This window comes from Mesocricetus auratus, unplaced genomic scaffold (genome assembly GCF_017639785.1).
Source record: "Mesocricetus auratus isolate SY011 unplaced genomic scaffold, BCM_Maur_2.0 Super-Scaffold_100033, whole genome shotgun sequence".
NCBI lineage: Eukaryota > Metazoa > Chordata > Mammalia > Rodentia > Cricetidae > Mesocricetus > Mesocricetus auratus.
This window is the reverse complement of record NW_024429213.1, coordinates 15272474-15286886: the sequence shown is the minus strand read 5'-3', so window position 1 is coordinate 15286886 and position 14413 is coordinate 15272474. Positions and strand designations below refer to the sequence as shown.

General features: G+C 43.5%; 1 pseudogene; it reads left to right on the top strand.

Moving 5' to 3' along the window:
- Positions 1 to 995: 995 nt before the first annotated feature.
- LOC101827543 lies at positions 996 to 2848 on the top strand (annotated as a pseudogene).
- The last annotated feature ends 11565 nt before the right edge of the window (positions 2849 to 14413 follow it).

The following is a 14413-nucleotide window of genomic DNA, read 5'->3' as shown; positions in this document are numbered from 1 at the left end:
GGCCTTGAACTCACAGAGATCTTCCTGCCTCTGCCTCATGAATGCTGAGATTAAAAGCATGTGTCACCACCGCCCAGATTATTCAAAAGAAATTATAGAATATATTTTGGTAATGTGTTCCCCATTCCCAACACCTTCCATATCTTTCCCACCCCCTAACTTCTCCCTCCCTCTCTCTCTCTGTCTCTCTGTCTGTCTCATCCTCTCTCTCTCTCTCTCTCTCTCTCTCTCTCTCTGTGTATGTGTGTGTGTGTGTGTGTGTGTGATGGCATATACATGTCACAGCACATGTATAGAGGGTAGAAGGAAACTCCTGGCAGTTGGTTCTCTCTCTCCTACTACCTTGAGGGGTCCAGATGATCAAATTCAGATCCTCGGGCTTATACACAAGTGCCTCTACTGTTGGAGGCATCTTACTGGCCCTGTTCACTTATTTTCTGTACCTATATACCCAGGGTTACACAAAAAAGTTAGGCAACTGGATAAAAATTATGCAGTTCTGACTTAAACGCACCCAAAATGGACTGAAGGGAACATTTGTTTTTATTTTTCAGAGTCCACAGGATCCACATGTAGCTAAATATCAAATAGGTGTTTTGCTACAGCCATCAAATCACTAGCTTCCATGAAACCAATTGCTATAGGCACAGACTATAGAGTCACAAAATTACTCACATTAGTCTGTTCATTTACTCTTAAATTACAAACAGACTAATCAGGAATTCTCCATAGGGGGCATCGCATTAGCAGAGGCTTACCATTTCTCATGCTCAGACTGTAAGTCCCTCAAGGCTTGCAAGTAGTCAGGCCCCATCCATGAGGATCTCCAACATCCAGGCTCTGCCCACAGAACACTCTAAGTGCTGATTGACTCACCCCCTCTAGACTCAGGCAGTCAAGCTCAGGACTTGAAAACTCACCAACATTCACCCTAGAAGGCTCCACCTGCAAGAAGCCCTATATAAACCCTGTCTTGTGCTCAGTCTCTGCTGCTTCTCACCTTAGCAGATACATTCACCTGATGGGGGAAGTCCTTCTGCATACAAGTTAATAAAGTACTGTTGGTCAGTAGGGAAGCAAGATAGGTAAGACTAGGCAGTGTGCGCATTCTTGGTTGTCACAGAGATGATAAGTATCTTGGCTGGATGTTCCAACAGAAGGGATCATTACGATCCTGCCCCTACAGGAGTGTGAGCAGCACTGCTGCAGCAGCAAAGGCTCAGGCCCACATCTTGGGAAGGATATGGCCACTTCCTGGGGTGCTGTCTTCTTCCTGCTGATGATAGCCTGTGTTGGCAGCACTGTCTTCTATAGAGAGCAGCAGACTTGGTTTGAGGGCATCTTCTTGTCTTCCATGTGCCCCATTAATGTCAGTGCCAGCACCTTTTATGGAATTACGTTTGATGCGGGCAGCACGGGAACTCGAATTCATGCTTATACTTTTGTGCAGAAAGCAGCAGGACAGCACCACTTTCTGGAAGGTGAAATTTTTGATTCTGTGAAGCCAGTACTTTCTGCTTTTGCAGACCAACCCAAGCAGGGTTCTCAGACTGTTCAAGCACTCTTAGAGGTTGCCAAAGACTCAATCCCCAGAAGTCACTGGAAAAGGACCCCAGTGGTTCTGAAAGCAACAGCTAGACTGAGTTTACTGCCAGAACAGAAAGCCCAGGCTCTGCTCTTATAGGTAGAGGAAATCTTCAAGATGTCACCTTTCCTGGTCCCAGATGACAGTGTTAGCATCATGGATGGGTCCTATGAAGGCGTATTAGCTTGGGTTACTGTGAACTTTCTAACAGATCAACTGCATGGTCACGGCCAGGGGACTATGGGGACCCTTGACCTGGGGGGTGCCACCACCCAGATCACATTTCTACCCCAGTTTTTGAAAACCCTGGAACAAACACCTAGGGACTACCTCACTTTCTTTGAGATGTTTAACAGCACTTTTAAGCTCTATACACATAGTTACCTGGGATTTGGATTGAAAGCTGCAAGACTGGCAACCCTGGGAGCCCTGGAAACAGAAGGGACTGATTGACATACTTTTTAAGTGCCTGTTTACCAAGATGGCTGGAATCAGAGTGGATCTTTGCAGATGTGAAATATCAGTATGGTGGCAACCAAGAAGGGGAGAAGGGCTTTGATCCCTGCTATACAGAAGTGCTAAGGGTGGTGCAAGGAAAACTGCACCAGCTGGAAGAGATTTGGGGAAGCTCCTTTTATGCCTTCTCCTACTATTATGATCGAGCTGCCAATACACACTTGATTAACTATGAAAAGGGTGGTGTTTTAATAGTTGCAGATTTTGAAAGAAAAGCCAGGGAAGTATGTGATAACTTGGAGAGTTTCACCTCAGGCAGTCCTTTCCTATGCATGAATCTCAGTTACATCACAGCTTTATTAAAAGCTGGCTTTGGTTTTGCAGATGGCACCCTTTTACAGCTCACAAAGAAAGTGAACAACATAGAGCCAGGCTGGGCCCTGGGGGCCACCTTTCACCTGCTGCAGTCTCTGGGCATCTCCAGCTGAGACTCAGCATGACGTTGGAAACCTGCATTTCTGAACCTTTTTTTTTACAGGAAGGAGAGGACTCAGGCATTTTCTGAACTACTGTGGGGAAAGCCCGACCTGAAACCTATTGAATGGCTTTATTAGGAAGGAGGGGGTTTATAGATGAGTATTGTCCCTTGAGCCTAGTGATTTGAGCTTAATCAATTTTGTACATCTAATGTGAACAGCTCCCTAACCACTTGGCAGGTGCACAGTTGGTGCCAGAGTACAAATCTTTTGAGATTCTTTGTATGTCAGAGTCCTGTGAAGAAAAAAGAGTAGGTTTGGAACTCCATGTTAGATTGCGAGTTCAGAGACGGGTCATTGGGAACCAAAGAAAAATCTCATTTCAACCCTTGGAGTGCCTTTGGATGTTTTAGTTTTTTGCTTATCAGCTAAATTAAGCTGACTTATTGAAGTCCCATAACCTACAAATACTGGTATTATTCTATTTTATTTTTTCCTCCTACCGTTAATGCAACCCTACCCTAAGACCCAAGGTGGGAAATATCTAGTTTTGTTTTCCATCTGTAATCAAAGGGGAAAAGATACTATATTAGAATTTGTGTGATGCTATGGCACAGTAGATCAATCAACCAATTTAGAGTTTACAGTTGTCCTGGGTATTTAATTTTTAGATAGGGGTCATGTTATGCTGTTCAGGGTGGGCTGGTACTTACTGTGTAAGCCAAGTTACCTTGAATTATCAATTCTCCTGCCTCAGCCGCCTGAGTCTTGGGGTTACAGGTGTGAGCCATCATGCTCATCTCATGTTAAATCTTAGCAAGATGGAGAAAGTACCTCTTTCACTGTGCCTAGATTAGAGCTGTAAGAAAGAGGGCCACCCAGCGGCAAGGGACAGCTGTTGCAGAGCGTGGCTGTTGCTTCCTTACTACCTTGACTTCTCAGTCCACTCTGGGCACATGCAGGCTTAGAGATGTGTGCATGCCCAGTACCAGCACTGCCGCCCAGGCCAGTGGGTTTGAACTAGTATCTTTGTATTTCTGTGAAATACAACTGCACTGTAGTTTTGGTCTGTGGTTAGAAGTTAGTGTATGTGCTATTTGAGTCTAGAGATTACCAACACTGTCACTTTGTCTTTTGGGGGTCAGGTGTGGAAAGTGCTGGGGATTGAACTCAGGACTCTTGCATGTTAGGCACAATGTGCTACCACTATGCTCTTAATAGTAGTGCTTTCCTGCCTGGGCCCTTGCTGATTTTAGCTACTATTTTCTGAATTTATTGTCTAGATCAGGATTTCATATCCCCTTTGCAGTGAGACCCAACATTTGATTTCATTGCCTATTTTGGCCCATGTTGGAACAAGGACTAACACTTCTAGAGAACAATGTTTTTTTTCTCTTGGGCCATGCTTTATGTTGAGATTGAACACAGGTTGTCATGCATACTATGCACAGGAGCTCTACTACATTATAAAGTCATTATCTTAATTTTTTTTGCAGGCAGTGGTGGCACACACTTCTAATTCTTGTAATTGGGAGGTAGAGGCAGGTAGATCTCTGAGTTTGAGGCCAGCCTAGTCTACAGAGTGAGTTCTAGGACAGTCAGGGCCGCCCAGAGAAACCCTATCTTGAAAAAACAAAAAACAAGAAAGAGTCATCATGCCGTTTCTTATGTGACTGTCATTGCCTCCTGCTCAGCCCTGGGTTTGAAACGTCTCTGCTGCTCAGCTCCTCTCTCATAGTATTTTACCATTCCTCTTCTCTTTCCAGGGAAGTTTTCATCTCCCCTCATGAGTCACCCCGTTTCTTCCACTCCTCCCCAAGGATGTGAATAGGCCTGGCACCACGGCAGGCCCTGGGAAGCTTCTTTTTGAAGCCATTGCATTGAGTCAATACGTATTATTGACTGCTGCGTAAAAAAAGTAGGCAAATGTGCACCCCACCCCAATTTTAGGACTTTTGTTCTGTTTTGATTAAATGTGGAATTGCTTCAGATTTTCACACTGAAAATATGTCTTGAGACCAGTTTCACTGTTGCTTAAGTCAGCCTTGAACTTCTTGGACACACGTGATCTTCACCTTAGACTCTCGAGTAGCAGAGACTATAGGAATGCATGCTGAACCTGGTTCAAACTTCTGTTACTAAGTTCACCTTCACTTATTGTCTCCTTCAAAACAATGCTCCCAGGCATGCCTTGAATCCCAGCATCTGGGAGACAGAGGCAGGGGGATCTCTTGAGTTCAAGGTCAGCTTGGTCTACAGAATGAGTTCCAGGACAGCCAGGGCTGTTACATAGAGATACCCTTTCTCAAAAACAAAACAAATAAACAAGAAACACACAATGCTCACACATAATGAAACAGATTTTCTACATAGGAAATAGCCCAAAGGTAAAATCCAATTTCCTATGTAATGCATACTCAGTGTATCTAGCAGGTTTCTCCATGCAGCTTGTTAAGTGTTTGCAAGCATCTCCTTTCCACTTATGTCACTGGTTTTTATAGCTTCATTAGCTGAGGGCTACCTCCTTCCTTCAGTCATCTCCTGTCTCCTATTCCAAAACCTTTTAGAGTCTTTGAAGAAACTAAATTTTTATGGCTTAAAAAATGAGGCGAGGCACACTTTCTAAACTGTTTACCAGGTCTACTAAAAAAGTATTAGACCAGTCATAGTCCACTAAATGCTGTTTCAGTTGAGAGAAACCAAGCTGCTTCCCCAAGAGTAAGCACTACAACAGACCTTATAGCAGAAATCTGTAATTGTAACTAACTTGGAATTGAGTCAGGAGGATTGCAAGTCAGACTTGCTACATAGTCAAGTTGAGGCCATTGGGAAACTCAGTAAGGCACTCAAAATTCTGAAAGGGAGAGGGGTTTCAAGATTTTAGTGGGGCTGAAGAGATGGCTCAGAGGTTAAGAGCACTGGCTGCTCTTCCAGAGGTCCTGAGTTCAATTCCCAGCAACCACATGGTGGCTCACAACCATCTATAATGGAATCTGTATACATAGATTTAAAAAAAGAGGCTGCAGTGGCAAAGCATGTCAGGTCCTAGATTCAGTCCCCAGCACTAAATAACAAAGCAGACAGCTCCAGCTGACACAGGAGTTCCCAGTCTTTCTACCACAGATGGCATCTGAAGCCTCAGACACAGGCATCTCAGCTGTGAAGTGAATAGTGTCCCAGATACCTTCCGTTACCTTGGATACTGCCAGAGCTCTTAAATAGATGGACTGTCACCTCAGAAATTTATCTGCAATTATCCTGCTAATTTTGACCAGTGTCTGGAGACTTACCAGTTTGTTCTTTTTAATACAATTTGGAGTCTTCACTTTTCTTAGGGAAAAAAAAAAGATATGGGCCTTTTTTGTTATTGTTTGAAACAGTTTCTCTGTGTAGCCCTGGCTGTTCTAGAACTTACTCTGTAGATCAGGCTGACCTGGAACTCAGAGATTCACCTGCCTTGCCTCCCTAAATACTGGGATTAAAGGCGTGCACCGCCACCATCTGGCAACATGAGCCTTTTTTACTAAGAGGGTCCTATGTGTTTTGATGTTGCTGGCAAGTCCCATCTCTGTGAAAATGTAAATATATTTTATATACTCGGGATGTAGTCTTGTCTATGGTAGATGCTGACCTTGTCATCCTCACTATTAGGGATGAGGTCTGGTATGTGGTGGATGTGGTATGTGTAGGGAAAAGGGACCAGTCAAAGAAACACACCCTGAGCAGAGCCAAAGAAACACACTTTGGCCCTGCAACCACAACCAAAGAAATGTACCCTGACCCTAAAACCAGTGCCAAAGGAACACACTTTGTCCCTGGAATCAGAGTCAGTGAAAGAAATGTACCCTGGCCATAAAATTGGAGCCAAAGGGCTAAAAAGGACCAGAGAAAGAAACACACTTTGGCCCTGAAACCAGAGCCAAATCTGACCCTAATCCTGTGTAAAAAACTAACCAGTCCCGGAGCAGAGCTCTAGCCAATCTGAGCTCAGCACTGAAATCGGACCAATCCCTACTCTGGAAAAACTTCCCCAACCCCAAGAATCCCTATATAAACCCTGTGTATGTTCAGCTTGGCTGGTCCAGCTGCCTTCCAATAAACACCTTTGGATGAGCTTTGGGTGAAGATCTTCTTTTGCAGCGGGCGGCGACAGAGCAGAGGCGACCCTGGGCAGAGCAGAGCAGAGCGAGCAGAGGCGACCCTGGGCAGAGCAGAGCAGAGCGAGCAGCGCTGTAACACTTGCTCGGGAAACCTTCCTTGGCAGAGCGGAGTTGTTACACTCTGCTCCCGGCTCCCTGCTCTCCGCTCTCCAGGAGCAGAGCTGAACTGTAGAAACCTCCTGCCTAGCAAAACTCCTACACTAGGTGAACATTCCCAGCTGGAAGACCCTGTCCTGCCGGAGTGGAGCTGATACACTGGAGAAGCCTTTCTCTGAGGCAAGGCTGTAAGCTGCCAAGCTTACTGCAACCTGTGGTGGTCCTTGGCTCCTGAGCTCCAGGATACCTTTCCACCTGAGCTGTGTAACACTCAGTATTCTGTGACTCCTGAGTGCCAGAATACCTGACCCACTCCTGTTCCATCCTGTCCCAACCCATCCCAAAACGCTTACAGTATGTGTTATCACTATTATATGAAGGACATCTGAGTCACAGATGTCCTTGGAGAGTGTGTCTTAAAGTTCTCATCTCTTTAACTCTCCCACACACACATATTGGAGACTCGGTATTCTTATCAGGTCTACCTTTCTGTAAAAGGTGACCTTGTCCTAATAGTCTCTGGCCATCAGTTTTTCCCAGCAGCTGCCATCTTTTATTCTGGGTTTACTGACATCTGTACTAAGTTTTACATATTGTTTAAAAAGCACTTAATTTTACATATTGTTTAAAAAGCTGTCCTGTTGCAACAGCTGTCTTAACCCTTCAAAAACAGTTTAGCTTGATTGAAAAGGAGACTTTAGTTTATCTTTTCAAAACCCTTCTGGGCAAGACTTTCTTATCTAACACAGGTAAAGTTCTCTTCCGGAGGCCTCTCTGGTGCTGTACAGTAAGTGTTTTCAAAACTCCAAGTAACAAAGCACTCCCTGTTAGCCAACTGCCCTGTACATGGACTGGTTGTTCCTGAGGACTCGGCAGCGACATGTGCAGTGTGGTTATTATTTTAATAGCAGAATGAACAGAGGATGACATCACAGAGGCTTAAACAAAGCTGAGCTGCGGTACTGTGATAAGGTCTATAGTGTTAGTAAGATCTGACCGTTACTTGTCTTCACTTCCCCCTTTAAAGTCCAGTGTACTTTGTCAAGGCAATTTGTATGTAACTGGCATGCCAGTGTTAATTTTAAAACAACACTCTAACAAAATGTGCCAAGTATTTCTAACTCTGTCAAGATAATTGTATAAATTTATGACCGGCATTAAAGTATTCTGTTTAGAAAAGATTATTACCACGTGAAATGAGGGAGAGGGCATCTCAGTAATTTGATTGTTTAGTAATAAAAAAACTCCTTTTAATAAAAAAATAGGTAAGACTAGTAGGAGTCAAGGAGGATTCTTGGAAACAGAGGCACAGTCAGTCACGATGTAGGACACAGGAGAGGTAAGAAGTCCGGACCATTTCTCTGGCAAGAGAAGATCATGTGGAAATACTTAGATTAGCAGTTATGGGTTAATAATTAAGTCAGAGCTAGCTGATAAGAAACCAAAGCAAACTGCCAACAGCTTCATAATTAGTATACTGTCTCGTGTGTTATTTGGGGGATAAAGCAGCAATGGGACTCAGGCAGCTGGCAGGAAGAATGCTTATTACATCCACCCCCCCTGGATTTTCTCTCCAAATCAATATCTTGTTGATGTTTATTGTTGTATGGTCTGACTTTTCAGTATTCCTTGGCTCCCAAAAGCCAGGATACCTTTGCCTTCAAAGTTATAACACTTGCATTGGGGAAACCTTCCTCCACTCAGCACTGGAGCAGAGCTGTAACACTTGCAGTGGGGAAACCTCCCCCTACAGAGCTGTAACACTTTTATTGGGGAAGCCTTTTTCTCCAGAGCTGTAACACTTACATATGCAAACTTTACTAAATTCAAATGTAAGCAGACAAACTTTCTTAGACTCTTAGTCTTCATGGTATACAGAAAATCAAACAAAGTGAGCACTGAAAAGAATCAAAACTTTCCTGTCCCATAACTATTCCTGGAGTTGTCAGAGTCTGTGGTAGTTTGAACAAGAATAGGCTCATCTATTTGGATGCTTGGTCCTCATTCGATGAAACTGTTTGGGAAGGATTGGGAGGTGTGCCACTGAGAGCAGGTTTTGAGATTTCAAAAGCCTATGCCTTTCCAGTTAGAAGTTTTTCTTTCTGTCTGCCTCATGCCTGTGGATCAAGATGTGAGTTCTATGCTACTGCTCCAGAACAATGCCTGCCTGCCTGCCTGCCTGCCTGCCTGCTGCCATGTTCCTCACCATGATGGTCATGGGCTCTAGCCCTCTGGAACTATGAATCCCTTAATGTCTTTATTTTATAAGTTGCTTTGGTCATTGTATCTCTCCATAGCAATAGAAAAATAACTATAACAAGGTCAGAGCCTGGTTCCTCACAGCCCTAACAAGGGAGGCTCTGTCACCAACACCCAATAGGCCAATTGAATACACAAATAATAGTGAAAAGAAGAAAAAATATTTATTCAATGCAGCCTGTGTTGGACAGTATTATGTCAACTTGACTAAAGATAGAGTTATCAGAAAGGGGAGAGGACCTCAATTAACACAAATATCTTCATAAGATCTGGCTGTAAAGCATTTTCTTAATTAATGATTGGTGAGGGAGGGCTCAGGCCCCTGTGGGCAGTGCTGATAGTCTTAGGTTCTTTAAGAAAGCAAACTGAGCAATCAAGTAAGCAGCACCCCTCCATGACCTCTACATCAGCTTCTGCCTCTAAGTTCCTACCCTGTTTGAGTTCCTCTCCTGATGCCCTTTGATGATCAACAATGATATGAAAGTATAATCCAAGTAAACCCTTTTTTCCCCAAGTTGCTTTCATCATGATATTCATTATAGCAATTGTAATCCTAACTAGAACACAACCACACTGGAAGGAGGAACAGCAGTGTTTAATGTTCCCCCAAATCAATCTTTAGAGTCCAGGTTTAAACAGAGGTTCAAGTTTAAATAGAGGGTCAGAGTTATATATAACTTGGGAGTCCTGATTAAAGTGTGATCCCACTTGTCCATCATCCTTGTCTTGGCTGGTTTCTTCTGCAAGGTGGTCTGACAAGTTGCAAATCTCTTTCTGGGATACAAGGTTCCCTCTGTTCTGCACCAGACTCCCAGACTTTTCCTTCTTCCAGCATGAGATTTCTAGAGAAATTCCAATGCCTTTGGGTGTACTATCTCAAAAGTCTCATAGCCAAAGGGAGAGTCACACACGAGTATCTATTCTTGCCAGGTTGGTTACATAACCCAACAACTCTTCAGTAAGTGGCTCAAACAAATTATCAAAATGAAAGGAGTTTCCAAAAACTTGCTTTACAAATCGGTGCCACTGGCACAAACCAAACCTAGGTCCAGACTAAGAAAGTTCACCACAAGTTCTCAACCTCATAAAACTGAGCATCTAGAGTGCTCTTCACAAATAGTGGTCACAAGAAGTGGTCCTTTGTTATAGGTATGGATTTGAGTCCAGAGGGAATCTATTGGATTTTCCAGGTTCTTATTCCTCTTTTCAATTTTCTTTCTTTTTTTCAGGTCAGGGTTTCTCTGTAGCTTTGGAGCCTGTACTGGAACTCACTCTGTAGACCAGGCTGGACTTGAACTTTATACCTCTTTCAATGAATGGTGCAGAGACACATGAATAGTTACAAGAAAGAAGATAGTTTATTAAAGAAGATATGAAGAGGAGTTTGGAGGTGTGCCAAATCTGGCCTATGTTCAGGTCCAAGAAAACAAAGAAGAGTGGTGGGTGAGGGTGTGATATCTGTGACATTTTATGGGCCTTTTGCACCATACCAACTTTTCTTAAGTTCCTATAATGAAAGTATTTTTGAGCATGCTCCCTTAGTTGAATAAAGCCCAGGTAAGCAAAGGGCTTCTAAACTTTCTGGTGCTTCTGATTTTTATATGTGACTCTCTGGAATCTCCTCTACCATTTTCACTATTCTGGGCCTTGCTTTTCCTTTACTAGTTCATCAGTATGTGCTCAAGAACAAACCACACCCCAGGGTCAATCTCTCAGCTGCTTGGAATTCTCTTGAATTCCACCCCAATAGTGGTTGGGGTGTGGTGGAGCCTTGGAAGGTTTCATGAGGGTCCAGTCAGTAATATGCTTGCCTCCTGGCTGGCTTTATCAATGCTTGTTACTGAGGATGCTTAGATTTATAAATCTACTACATATATAGTTTTCCTGTATCTTAAAGGAAATTGGGAAGTAGAAATTAATAAAGAAAAAATGAGTTTATTTATAGTTTGACCAAATTAGGGACAGAAAAAAATCATAATTTTCTCCAGTTACTTTTTTCTTCAGTTTAAAGAAATAATTTTCAAGGTTTGTTTATTTCATGTGAATGAGTGCTTGTTTTGCCTGCATGTATGTATGTGCATAGCATGCATGCCTGGTATTCACAGAGGTCAGAAAAGAGCTTTGGATCCCCTAAAACCGGAGTTATGGATGCCTCTGGTCAACCCTGTGGATGATGGGGGACTAAACTCAGATCCTCTGCAAGAACAACATGTACTCTTAACCTCAGAGCCACCTTCACCTCTCCAGAACTCTCTTGTCATTTCTGTAGTACTACTACAGTTTCTATGCAAAAGTCAAAGCAAAAGCTAGTAATACACAACTGTTAATTTAATGATGATAGAAACTGTCAAAATTTCTTCCTGCAAAGCAAGTTCCTCTTTTGGCTTTACTTTAAACTATCCTTTTCTGCAGCATGAGGTTTCTGGGGAAATGAAAAGTGATTCTCCAGGCTCCATTGTTACAGTAGTATGATAGTTAATGGGTAGAGGCACACATTCTCTCTTTAGCATGACTTCTCTCTGGCATGGACCACAACTCCAAAATCAGAAAAAGAAATGCCCTAATTATTACTGTCCTGTCTACAGCAGTGCTTCTGCTTCCCTCTTTGGTGATCAGACCTGGGAAGAATGAACCCTAATAAATAAAATTTTCCTGCTGGGAAAGTAGATGGCTGAAGCTCTAGGGACATCTAGAATAGGAACTGTTCTTGAGAAAGATTTGTAGCCAGACTTGCAGGAGAGACCTGGAGCTGAGGAAATTGTTGTTACCACCAATATATTTTAAAATTGCCTTGATTTATTACTTTCTTTGTACTGCAAATATAAAACGTCATGAAACTGCTTCCACATGGCAATATGGAACCTGGGGTAACCTAACTCTGTGTTTCATTCCCTGGGCCATAGTTGGTCATACTTGGCTCCAGAATAGACTATCTCATATTCCCTTTGATGATAGAGCTATGTTTTGCATCACCATTTATAAATCACCCACATGATAGGAAATTGTAACTTTCCTGGCAGGAATAAAAATATTTTACTGAGACACTATGTCCCTTCCTTCATTCAAGATATAATAATGACATCCTTATGTCCCTTTCTTCTACTCTGAGATTCTGATATTGTGCACCCCAGGTATATGGGATGTCCCCAGGAATCTCATAGGGAAGTATGAAAAGGTTGGGACTGTGATTTCAGCTGGAGGAGGAGTGTCTGTGCTAGAAAGAGATTTATCACAGATTTGAAATTTGTCAAACCACTTACTGGGCAGACTGTAGCGATGATGGCACAACCTACCTTGATCAGGGGTGCTTACCTATGCATACTTAATGCCCTGTTTAAACATAAACCTCATGTCACGGTCCTGGAAGACAGACTTGCAGCAGAACATTGGATCTCTTTATCCCTGTTCCTAATGTGCCCACATTGAATTACTGTCCTTTTTCTGATATTCACTATCAATTTGTCTCTTTAATTGGCCTATTAAGATGCTCAACCAATACTAATTTGTTAGAATTTCCAGGGCTGAGGCAATGACCTAGAATATGACCCATGATACTAGGATCACTCTCCAGGAACTACAAATAAGTCCTACAACTTAATAAAAAATCAAATAACTTAATTAAAAACTGAGCAAAGGACTTAAGTTCTCCACACAACAGCTGAGCTAGCCAGAGAAGCAGCTAACTGAAGACTACTCTCTCCTCTCCAAATCCAATCCCACAGTTTCATCATCACATCTCCTGGGAATCACAGAGACCTTCTCCTCCTAACCTCCCTCCCCCTTTTGCTTTAACCCAGCCCCCAGTTCCAGCAGGCATCCCTAGTAACCCAAGGGCAGCTCCTCTCAGGGAACCAGGTAGGCTAACTGCAGACCTTTTCCCTCAGTTCCTCCAGATCTAATAACCAGTAGTTAAATTTCAAACTCAGGACAAACAGCTGAGGTGCCTATTTATCATATCAAAGCTAAACTTAGCCAAAAGATTCTCCCAGCATCCCTCAGTCCCTACCTGTTACAGGATATGGCTGGCATACCATACCGTCTGACCTGAACTCTCAGGCACAGTGGCTGGGCTACCCTTCCCCCAGAGGCTCTTCCCTATATAATCCAGATATTTTAGTTACCACCCTTTTGTGTCATTGACTTCCTGGCTGCTGTACTTGGTTCCCCCTCTCTCACCTTTCTCTTCACCTCCCCCTCTCCCTACATGGCCCAGCTCATTCTAGTCATGTCCACTCAGGACTCTCCCAAATGTCCCAGCCTCTGACTTCATTCTCCCTTTTATCTACAACAAACTTTCTCCTCCATGACTTTTCCTTAGTATTTCTTTTTTTTTTTCATTCATCTGGTACTGAAACCTCAGGAGTAGCTTATATGAGTTCCCTCTTCAGGGAACTTGTTGCTTGGAACCAAGCTGCTGATCTGACTCTCCTAAGGTATGCACAGATCATTCGATTCTGCTGGCTTCTGCCACCCACCAAATTTGATTCTAGAATCCGCCTCTTTAGCCACTTCTTCCCCCCACCATAGCTAGGCATCCATCTCTCCTTGCTTATTCAGTAAGTGTCCTCCCTCCCTGCTATGTGGGCACACTCCCTGCAATAACCTTCGGGGCCCCACCACATGGGCAAGTCGACTTATAAGACCCTTGCACCTCTCCAGATGTTTCCACTTCTGCCTGTTCTGACCAATTGTCTCTCCCCTTCTACTGGATAAGTGTCACTACAGAGCTCCCTGCTTTGTCTACTTTTACTACAAAAGCCACACCAGTGTGACGTGACAAGAAGCTTCCTCTCACCCTACAGAGACCCCATGATACGGAAAGGGATGCCTCTCTTCTGTGATTGGGGACATTTTACCCTGAAAAGTCTTTCAGTCCACTTGGTGACTGACGTCCCAGATTGAAATTCTTGTTATCATGACACTTACCCCTTCTGCTCCCTCACGGCTCTTCAGCTTCTTCCTGGAACTTCCTCCCCTCCCTCTAGGGGCTGATTCCATGCTCCTGCTTCTCCCACCCTTCCCTTGCCCTCTTTCTCTCTGAGCTATCTGTTCTCTCTCTCCTTGTGCCCTCCTGGGCCCACATGCTTTCAGTATCGCTAAGTCGCATAGCTTCACTACGCCTCTGTGGTTTCTGCAACATTGGAACCGATAGTGATATATTATTTATGATTTATTAAGGCTTAGTTGGAGATTCAGAAAAACAAAGTCAGCTTCAAGCTATAGAGATCAGGCAGTGGTGATGAACACCTTTAATCCCAGCAGCCAGAAGCTAGGAGGTGGTGGTACACACCTTTAATCCTAGGACTCAAGATTAAGAAGTAGAGGGATCTCTGTGACCCCAACATCACCCAAATCTACACAAGACTAAATCAGTCTAAAAG